Here is an 11345-nt window from a genome sequence, read left to right on the forward strand (position 1 = left end):
ATCAGTCTAATCTTGCGCTCCACATCAGAATGTTTATGCCCGCTTTATAACTAGAAACGTAGATGTAAGAAGTCATTTATTTCAGCATGCACGTTTTTAGTATTTGTCTCGAAATAGATACTAACATCACTTTCCGCAGATTGTTAATGTGCAATTTCATCAAGCATGAACATAATCACATTTTTAACTTTAAAAACAGAAATCTCCCTTGCTGTGAACAGGATTTGAACCTGTGCGGGGAGACCCCATTGGATTTCTAGTCCAACGCCTTAACCACTCGGCCATCACAGCTCTTCTGCAGCTTTGGTAACGTCACTTTTTTCCAGCAGCTAAACCCAATTTAGCAGAAATGATGCAAGGAATCTGTGGGTGCTTTATCCTGAACTTTTTGTGAAAAAATGTTTTAGGCACTTTAACAAAAGTTTTTGTGAAAAAAATGTTGAGGCACTTTCCCAAAAACGTGCATGGTAACGTCACATTTTTCCAGCAGTGTCTTTTTTTCCGAAGTAAATGCATGCTCATTGAGGAACACAACCCAATTTAGTAGAAATGATGCAAGGAATCTGTGGGTGCTTTATCCTGAACTTTTTGTGAAAAAATGTTTTAGGCACTTTCCCAAAAGTTTTTGTGAAAAAAATGTTGAGGCACTTTCCCAAAAAGTGAAGGTCTCAAGCAGCCAAGAGCCAAGCTTCTCATTTGCTGCTGACCTAACCCACACTAACCTATCCAACTCTAGAATGCAATAATGAAGTGAATGAAAAGGTCAATAATTATCAGTCTAATCTTGCGCTCCACATCAGAATGTTTATGCCCGCTTTATAACTAGAAACTTAGATGTAAAAAGTCATTTATTTCAGCGTGCACTTTTTTAGGAATTGTCTCGAAATAGATACTAACATCACTTTCTGCAGATTCTTAATGTGCAATTTCATCAAGCATGAACATAATCACATTTTTAACTTTAAAAACAGAACTCTCCCTCGCTGTGAACAGGATTTGAACCTGTGCGGGGAGACCCTATTGGATTTCTAGTCCAACGCCTTAACCACTCGGCCATCACAGCTCTTCTGCAGCTTTGGTAACGTCACATTTTTCCAGCAGTGTCTTTTTTTCCGAAGTAAATGCATGCTCATTGAGGAACACAACCCAATTTAGTAGAAATGATGCAAGGAATCTGTGGGTGCTTTATCCTGAACTTTTTGTGAAAAAATGTTTTAGGCACTTTCCCAAAAGTTTTTGTGAAAAAAATGTTGAGGCACTTTCCCAAAAAGTGAAGGTCTCAAGCAGCCAAGAGCCAAGCTTCTCATTTGCTGCTGACCTAACCCACACTAACCTATCCAACTCTAGAATGCAATAATGAAGTGAATGAAAATGTCAATAATTATCAGTCTAATCTTGCGCTCCACATCAGAATGTTTATGCCCGCTTTATAACTAGAAACGTAGATGTAAGAAGTCATTTATTTCAGCATGCACGTTTTTAGTATTTGTCTCGAAATAGATACTAACATCACTTTCCGCAGATTGTTAATGTGCAATTTCATCAAGCATGAACATAATCACATTTTTAACTTTAAAAACAGAAATCTCCCTCGCTGTTAACAGGATTTGAACCTGTGCGGGGAGACCCCATTGGATTTCTAGTCCAACGCCTTAACCACTCGGCCATCACAGCTCTTCTGCAGCTTTGGTAACGTCACTTTTTTCCAGCAGCTAAACCCAATTTAGCAGAAATGATGCAAGGAATCTGTGGGTGCTTTATCCTGAACTTTTTGTGAAAAAATGTTTTAGGCACTTTAACAAAAGTTTTTGTGAAAAAAATGTTGAGGCACTTTCCCAAAAACGTGCATGGTAACGTCACATTTTTCCAGCAGTGTCTTTTTTTCCGAAGTAAATGCATGCTCATTGAGGAACACAACCCAATTTAGTAGAAATGATGCAAGGAATCTGTGGGTGCTTTATCCTGAACTTTTTGTGAAAAAATGTTTTAGGCACTTTCCCAAAAGTTTTTGTGAAAAAAATGTTGAGGCACTTTCCCAAAAAGTGAAGGTCTCAAGCAGCCAAGAGCCAAGCTTCTCATTTGCTGCTGACCTAACCCACACTAACCTATCCAACTCTAGAATGCAATAATGAAGTGAATGAAAAGGTCAATAATTATCAGTCTAATCTTGCGCTCCACATCAGAATGTTTATGCCCGCTTTATAACTAGAAACTTAGATGTAAAAAGTCATTTATTTCAGCGTGCACTTTTTTAGGAATTGTCTCGAAATAGATACTAACATCACTTTCTGCAGATTCTTAATGTGCAATTTCATCAAGCATGAACATAATCACATTTTTAACTTTAAAAACAGAACTCTCCCTCGCTGTGAACAGGATTTGAACCTGTGCGGGGAGACGCTATTGGATTTCTAGTCCAACGCCTTAACCACTCGGCCATCACAGCTCTTCTGCAGCTTTGGTAACGTCACTTTTTTCCAGCAGTGTCTTTTTTTCCGAAGTAAATGCATGCTCATTGAGGAACACAACCCAATTTAGCAGAAATGATGCAAGGAATCTGTGGGTGCTTTATCCTGAACTTTTTGTGAAAAAATGTTTTAGGCACTTTCCCAAAAGTTTTTGTGAAAAAAATGTTGAGGCACTTTCCCAAAAAGTGAAGGTCTCAAGCAGCCAAGAGCCAAGCTTCTCATTTGCTGCTGACCTAACCCACACTAACCTATCCAACTCTAGAATGCAATAATGAAGTGAATGAAAATGTCAATAATTATCAGTCTAATCTTGCGCTCCACATCAGAATGTTTATGCCCGCTTTATAACTAGAAACGTAGATGTAAGAAGTCATTTATTTCAGCATGCACGTGTTTAGTATTTGTCTCGAAATAGATACTAACATCACTTTCCGCAGATTGTTAATGTGCAATTTCATCAAGCATGAACATAATCACATTTTTAACTTTAAAAACAGAAATCTCCCTCGCTGTGAACAGGATTTGAACCTGTGCGGGTAGACCCCAATGGATTTCTAGTCCAACGCCTTAACCACTCGGCCATCACAGCTCTTCTGCAGCATTGGTAACATCACTTTTTTCCAGCAGTGTCTTTTTTTCTGAAGTAAATGCATGCTCATTGAGGAACACAACCCAATTTAGTAGAAATTATGCAAGGAATCTGTGGGTGCTTAATCCTGAACTTTTTGTGAAAACATTTTTAGGCACTTTCCCAAAAGTTTTTGTGAAAAAAATGTTGAGGCACTTTCCCAAAAAGTGAAGGTCTCAAGCAGCCAAGAGCCAAGCTTCTCATTTGCTGCTGACCTAACCCACACTAACCTATCCAACTCTAGAATGCAATAATGAAGTGAATGAAAATGTCAATAATTATCAGTCTAATCTTGCGCTCCACATCAGAATGTTTATGCCCGCTTTATAACTAGAAACGTAGATGTAAGAAGTCATTTATTTCAGCATGCACGTGTTTAGTATTTGTCTCGAAATAGATACTAACATCACTTTCCGCAGATTGTTAATGTGCAATTTCATCAAGCATGAACATAATCACATTTTTAACTTTAAAAACAGAAATCTCCCTCGCTGTGAACAGGATTTGAACCTGTGTGGGTAGACCCCAATGGATTTCTAGTCCAACGCCTTAACCACTCAGCCATCACAGCTCTTCTGCAGCATTGGTAACGTCACTTTTTTCCAGCAGTGTCTTTTTTTCTGAAGTAAATGCATGCTCATTGAGGAACACAACCCAATTTAGTAGAAATTATGCAAGGAATCTGTGGGTGCTTAATCCTGAACTTTTTGTGAAAACATTTTTAGGCACTTTCCCAAAAGTTTTTGTGAAAAAAATGTTGAGGCACTTTCCCAAAAAGTGAAGGTCTCAAGCAGCCAAGAGCCAAGCTTCTCATTTGCTGCTGACCTAACCCACACTAACCTATCCAACTCTAGAATGCAATAATGAAGTGAATGAAAATGTCAATAATTATCAGTCTAATCTTGCGCTCCACATCAGAATGTTTATGCCCGCTTTATAACTAGAAACGTAGATGTAAGAAGTCATTTATTTCAGCATGCACGTTTTTAGTATTTGTCTCGAAATAGATACTAACATCACTTTCCGCAGATTGTTAATGTGCAATTTCATCAAGCATGAACATAATCACATTTTTAACTTTAAAAACAGAAATCTCCCTCGCTGTGAACAGGATTTGAACCTGTGCGGGTAGACCCCAATGGATTTCTAGTCCAACGCCTTAACCACTCGGCCATCACAGCTCTTCTGCAGCATTGGAGCTGCAGCATTGCAGCATTAAAGTTAGAAATGTGATTATGTTCATGCTTGATGAAATTGCACATTAAGAATCTGCGGAAAGTGATGTTAGTATCTATTTCGAGACAATTCCTAAAAACGTGCACGCTGAAATAAATGACTTCTTACATCTACGTTTCTAGTTATGAAGCGGGCATAAACATTCTGATGTGGAGTGCAAGATTAGACTGACACATATTGCCATTTTCATTCACTTCATTATTGCATTCTAGAGTTGGATAGGTTAGTGTGGGTTAGGTCAGCAGCAAATGAGAAGCTTGGCTCTTGGCTGCTTGAGACCTTCACTTTTTGGGAAAGTGCCTCAACATTTTTTTCACTAAATCTTTTGGGAAAGTGCCTAAAACATTTTTTCACAAAAAGTTCAGGATAAAGCACCCACAGATTCCTTGCATCATTTCTACTATATTGGGTTGTGTTCCTCAATGAGCATGCATTTACTCCGGAAAAAAAGACAATGCTGGAAAAAAGGGATTTTACCAGTGCTGCAAAAGAGCTGTGATGGCCGAGTGGTTAAGGCGTTGGACTAGAAATCCCATGGGGTCTCCACGCACAGGTTCAAATCCTGTTCGCAGCGAGGGATATTTCTATTTTTAAAGTTAAAAATGTGATTATGTTCATGCTTGATGAATTGCACATTAACAATCTGCGGAAAGTGATGTTAGTATCTTTTTTTTTCGAGACAATTCCTAAAAACGTGCACGCTGAAATACATACATCTACGTTTCTAGTTATAAAGCGGGCATAAACATTCTGATGTGGAGTGCAAGATTAGACTGATACATATTGCCCTTTTCATTCACTTCATTATTGCATTCTAGAGTTGGATAGGTTAGTGTGGGTTAGGTCAGCAGCAAATGAGAAGCTTGGCTCTTGGCTGCTTGAGACCTTCACTTTTTGGGAAAGTGCTTCAACATTTTTTTCACAAAAACTTTTGGGAAAGTGCCTAAAACATTTTTTCACAAAAAGTTCAGGATAAAGCACCCACAGATTCCTTGCATCATTTCTACTAAATTGGGTTGTGTTCCTCAATGAGCATGCATTTACTCCGGAAAAAAAGACAATGCTATAAAAAAGTGACGTTACCAAGGCTGCAGAAGAGCTGTGATGGCTGAGCGGTTAAGGCGTTGGACTAGAAATCCAATGAGGTCTCCCCGCACAGGTTTCAATCCTGTTCACAGCGAGGGAGATTTCTATTTTAAAGTTAAAAATGTGATTATGTTCATGCTTGATGAAATTGCACATTAACAATCTGCGGAAAGTGATGTCAGTATCTTTTTTTTTCGAGACAATTCCTAAAAACGTGCACGCTGAAATACATACATCTACGTTTCTAGTTATAAAGCGGGCATAAACATTCTGATGTGGAGTGCAAGATTAGACTGATGCATATTGCCCTTTTCATTCACTTCATTATTGCATTCTAGAGTTGGATAGGTTAGTGTGGGTTAGGTCAGCAGCAAATGAGAAGCTTGGCTCTTGGCTGCTTGAGACCTTAACTTTTTGGGAAAGTGCCTCAACATTTTTTTCACAAAATCTTTTGGGAAAGTGCTTAAAACATTTTTTCACAAAAAGTTCAGGATAAAGCACCCACAGATTCCTTGCATCATTTCTACTAAATTGGGTTGTGTTCCTCAATGAGCATGCATTTACTTCGGAAAAAAAGACACTGCTGGAAAAAAGTGATGTTACCAGTGCTGCAAAAGAGCTGTGATGGCCGAGTGGTTAAGTCCAGGGCCGGACTGGCCTACCGGGATACCGGGAAATTTCAGCCACAAGACATGAAAAAAATATTTTCTGTTTGCTTATGCGGCCGTGCGGCCGCAGCCACAACCGCACAGCCGCAGCCACACCTGCACCGGCCGCTGCTGCTTGCTGTGCGAGGGCACAGCTACTTCCTGTGTCAGCCGCCGGATGTGAGCGGCAAATGACGACATGACGTCACATCCGGCGGCTGCGTGGCGGCGGCTCTACAGAGACTGCATCGCGGCCTCTCTTCCCTGAGCTGTTGTTGAAGGTAAGAATAAAGGGGCTTGGGGGACCTATTGTATTGTGTATTAGGGAGGGGGGACCTATTGTATTGTGTATTGGGGAGGGGGGACCTATTGTATTGTGTATTTGGGAGGGGGGTACCTATTGTATTGTGTATTGGGGAGGGGGGGACCTATTGTATTGGGGAGGGGGGACCTATTGTATTGGGGAGGGGGGACCTATTGTATTGTGTATTGGGGAGGGGGGACCTATTGTATTGTGTATTAGGGAGGGGGGACCTATTGTATTGTGTATTGGGGAGGGGGGACCTATTGTATTGTGTATTGGGGAGGGGGGACCTATTGTATTGTGTATTAGGGAGGGGGGACCTATTGTATTGTGTATTAGGGAGGGGGGACCTATTGTATTGTGTATTAGGGATGGGGGACCTATGTATTTTGTATTAGGGAGGGGGGACCTATTGTATTGTGTATTGGGGAGGGGGGACCTATTGTATTGTGTATTGGGGAGGGGGGACCTATTGTATTGTGTATTAGGGACGGGGACCTATTGTATTGTGTATTAGGGATGGGGGACCTATTGTATTGTGTATTAGGGAGGGGGGACCTATTGTATTGTGTATTGGGGAGGGGGGACCTATTGTATTGTGTATTGGGGAGGGGGGACCTATTGTATTGTGTATTAGGGAGGGGGATCTATTGTATTGTGTATTAGGGAGGGGGTGACCTATTGTATTGTGTATTAGGGATGGGGGACCTATTGTATTGTGTATTAGGTTGGGGGGACCTATTGTATTGTGTATTGGGGATGGGGGACCTATTGTATTGTGTATTGGGGAAGCGGGAACAGTAATGTATTGTGTATTGGGGAGGGGGGATCAGTAATGTTTTGGGGAAGGGGAGAGGGGAGAGGGGGCAGTAATGTATTGGGGAGGGGAGGAGGGGAAGTAATGTATTGGGGAGGGGAGGAGGGGAAGTAATGTATTGGGGAGGGGAAGAAGGGGCAGGAATGTATTAGGGGAGGGGGGTCAACTGTGTATAAGGGGAGGGAGGGGTCAGCAGTATATTAGAGGAGGGGGTGACAGCAGTATATTAGAGGAGGGGGTGACAGCAGTATATTAGAGGAGGGGGTGACAGCAGTATATTAGAGGAGGGGGTGACAGCAGTATATTAGAGGAGGGGTGACAGCAGTATATTAGAGGAGGGGGTGACAGCAGTATATTAGAGGAGGGGGTGACAGCAGTATATTAGAGGAGGGGGTGACAGCAGTATATTAGAGGAGGGGGTGACAGCAGTATATTAGAGGAGGGGGTGACAGCAGTATATTAGAGGAGGGGGTTACAGCAGTGTATTAGATAGGGGGGAGGGGGACAGGAAAGATCTGACTTGGGAATTTGAGATGAGGCAATGATTATATTTTTTACATTTATATTTGTGGCTCAATGAATATTTTATACATGTGTGTGTGTATAGAAGGAAATGTAAATAGAGGGGGCTACAGGGGTGAGGGAATTATATTTGTAATATATTTATTAGGAACTGTGGAGGGAAGGGGGTTGGATGAGAGCATTAAATATTATATTTATGGGGTAGGAACTGTATTATATATTTATGGTTTAGTGCAGGGGTAGGGAACCTTCGACACTCCCTTTGATTTTTGACTACATCTCCATTAAGGCTTGAAAAGCATCATTGGAGGTGTAGTCCACAACATCTGGAGTGGCAAAGTATGTCTACTCCTGGTTTAGAGCATAGGTGTATAACCATTGGCTTCCCCTGGCCAAAATAACCCCTTAAACTCTTAAAGGATCTCTTCCCTGAGCTGTTGTTGAAGGTAAGAATAAAGGGGCTTGGGGGACCTATTGTATTGTGTATTAGGGAGGGGGGACCTATTGTATTGTGTATTGGGGAGGGGGGACCTATTGTATTGTATATTTGGGAGGGGGGTACCTATTGTATTGTGTATTGGGGAGGGGGGGACCTATTGTATTGGGGAGGGGGGACCTATTGTATTGTGTATTGGGGAGGGGGGACCTATTGTATTGTGTATTAGGGAGGGGGGACCTATTGTATTGTGTATTGGGGAGGGGGGACCTATTGTATTGTGTATTGGGGAGGGGGGACCTATTGTATTGTGTATTAGGGAGGGGGACCTATTGTATTGTGTATTAGGGAGGGGGGACCTATTGTATTGTGTATTAGGGATGGGGGACCTATTGTATTGTGTATTAGGGAGGGGGGCCTATTGTATTGTGTATTGGGGAGGGGGAACCTATTGTATTGTGTATTGGGGAGGGGGGACCTATTGTATTGTGTATTAGGGAGGGGGGACCTATTGTATTGTGTATTAGGGAGGGGGGACCTATTGTATTGTGTATTAGGGAGGGGGACCTATTGTATTGTGTATTAGGGAGGGGGGACCTATTGTATTGTTTATTGGGGAGGGGGGACCTATTGTATTGTGTATTGGGGAAGGGGGAACAGTAATGTATTGTGTATTGGGGAGGGGGGATCAGTAATGTTTTGGGGAAGGGGAGAGGGGAGAGGGGGCAGTAATGTATTGTAGACTTCTTACATCTACATTTCTAGTTTTAAAGCTGGCATCAACGTTCTGCTATGGAGTGCAAGAGTAGGTTTTTACTTATGGAAATGTTCACGTTATTGTTGCATTCTAGAGTTGGATAGGTTAGTATGGATTAGGTCAGCAGCAAATGAAAAGATGGGCTGTTGGTTGCATGATACCTTCACTTTTTGGGAACGTGCCTCGACATTTTTTTTCACAAAAAATTCAGGATAAAGCACCCACAGATTTCTTGCATCATATCTACTAAATTGAGCTGTAATGTTTGTGTTCCTCAATGAGCATGCGTTTACTTCCGAAAAAAGATACTACCGGAAAAAAGTGACATTAACTAAGCAGCAGAAAAGCTGTGATGGTCGAGTGGTTAAGACGTTGAGCTCGAAATCCAATGGGGTCTCCCCGCACATGTTCAAATCCTGTACACAGCAGGAGAAATTATTGTTTTTGTTTTTTTTAAATGTGATTATGTTCATGCTAGATGAAATTGCACATTAAGAAACTGCATAAAGTGACATTAGTATCTATTTAGAGACAATTCCTAAAAACATGCACGCTGAAATAAATGACTTCATATTAAAATAAATCAATAAAATATTGAAACAAAATGTAATATAAATTATATATTCATATGTAATTTCATTCTAACTGTATTTTGTTATTAATATATATATATATATATATATATATATATATATATATATATATATATATATTGGTAACAAAATACACTTAGAATGACATTCTATATATATCTATCTATATATAAAATACAAATAACCGCAAATATATATAGATAAATTCATATAATTACATAAAAGATTACATTAGTATACACGTAGAATTTAAATACCTATAAATGCATATATATTAAATTTCTACGTGTATATTTAAATAATCTTTTAACATAATTATGTGATTCGATATATTAAAATTTGATTGACGTGCCTGACAACACAGGGAGAAAGTGCAGATAATTTAATTCGCAAGCACTATATTTGACCCTGTAACTCTCCAAGACACCTTAAAACCTGTACATAAGGGGTACTGTTTTACTTGGGAGACTTTGCTGAACTTAAATATTAGTGTTTCAAATTGGTAAATTGTATTACAACGATGATATTTTAAGTAAAAGTGACGTTTTTTGCATTTTTTACAAACGAACGGCACTTTTATGGACTATATTATTGTTGTAATATGTTTTACTGTTTTAAAACACTAATATTTGTGTTTAGTGAAGTCTCCCAAGAATAACAGTACCCCCCCCCCCCCCCATGTACAGGTTTTATGGTGTTTTGTAAACTTAGAGGGTCACATATAAGGCTTGCATTTCATTTTTTTGACATTTAAATTTGCCAGATTTGTTATGTTGCCTTTGAGAGCGTATGGTAGCCCAGGAATGAGAATTACCCCCATGATGGCATACCATTTGCAAAAGTAGACAACCCAAGGGGTTGTCCAGTCTTTCTTAGTAGCCACTTAGTCACAAACACTGGCCAAATATTAGTTTTTTTCTTTTTTCACACAAAAACAAATATGAACGCTAACTTTGGCCAGTGTTTGTGACTAAGTGGCTACTAAAAAAGACTAAACATACCCCACTTTCAATACCATGGCTTGTCTACTTTTTCAAATGGTATGCCATTATGGGGGTAATTCTCATTCCTGGGCTACCACACCGTCTCAAAGGTAACATTACTAATCTGGCAAATTTCAATTTAAAAATGGAACATTCTATATTTGACCCTGTAACTTTCCAAAACACCATAAAACCTGTTAATGGGGTTGTACTCGTGAGACATCGCTGATTACAAATATGTGCATAACAGTATTATGACATTAACAGATAAAATGTCAGACGGAAATACAAATTTAAAAGAAAAAAAATCTAATTTTCTCACATTTTTTTATATTTTATTCATAATTAATTATGTTCCATATATGAATAGTTAATGATAAAGTAAAGCCCTGTTTCTCCTGAACAAAATTATATATAATAAGTGTGGGTGCACTTAATGTGACAGCGGTGAATTACGGTTGAACAGACATATAGCGCAAATTCCAGTTTTTGTTTACGTTTTGTTTTGATCAGAACGTGTTCTATTGACTCCGTCCTGGGTTAACCCCTTCAGGACGGAGCCAAATGTACAAGTTGTGATCAAAACGAAACGTAAACAAATCACAGAATTTGACTGTATGTCTGTTCAACTATAATTTACCTCTTTCATACTAAGTGCACCCACACTTATTATATATAGGTTTGTTCAGAGGAAACAGGACTTTCATTCCATATCAAACATTCATATATAGAACTCCATTTTATATGAATAAAATCTAAAAAAGTTTTAAAAATTAAGAAATTTTGATATTTTTCAATTTCTGCATGTCAATTTAACTGTTAATGTCACAATACTGTTTGGTTTTACTGCAATAAAACATACATATTT

At 39.4% G+C, this 11345-nt stretch overlaps 2 non-coding genes across 2 annotated transcripts; one reads left to right on the forward strand and one right to left on the reverse strand.

The window, feature by feature from the left end:
• Window positions 1-209: 209 nt before the first annotated feature.
• TRNAS-AGA (transfer RNA serine (anticodon AGA)) lies at window positions 210-291 on the reverse strand. Its single transcript has one exon. It is a non-coding gene; the product is annotated as a tRNA-Ser (tRNA).
• An 8956-nt stretch (window positions 292-9247) lies between these two features.
• Window positions 9248-9329, forward strand: TRNAS-CGA (transfer RNA serine (anticodon CGA)). The gene has a single exon. It is a non-coding gene; the product is annotated as a tRNA-Ser (tRNA).
• Window positions 9330-11345: the final 2016 nt, after the last annotated feature.

This window comes from Pelobates fuscus, chromosome 3 (assembly GCF_036172605.1).
Source record: "Pelobates fuscus isolate aPelFus1 chromosome 3, aPelFus1.pri, whole genome shotgun sequence".
NCBI lineage: Eukaryota > Metazoa > Chordata > Amphibia > Anura > Pelobatidae > Pelobates > Pelobates fuscus.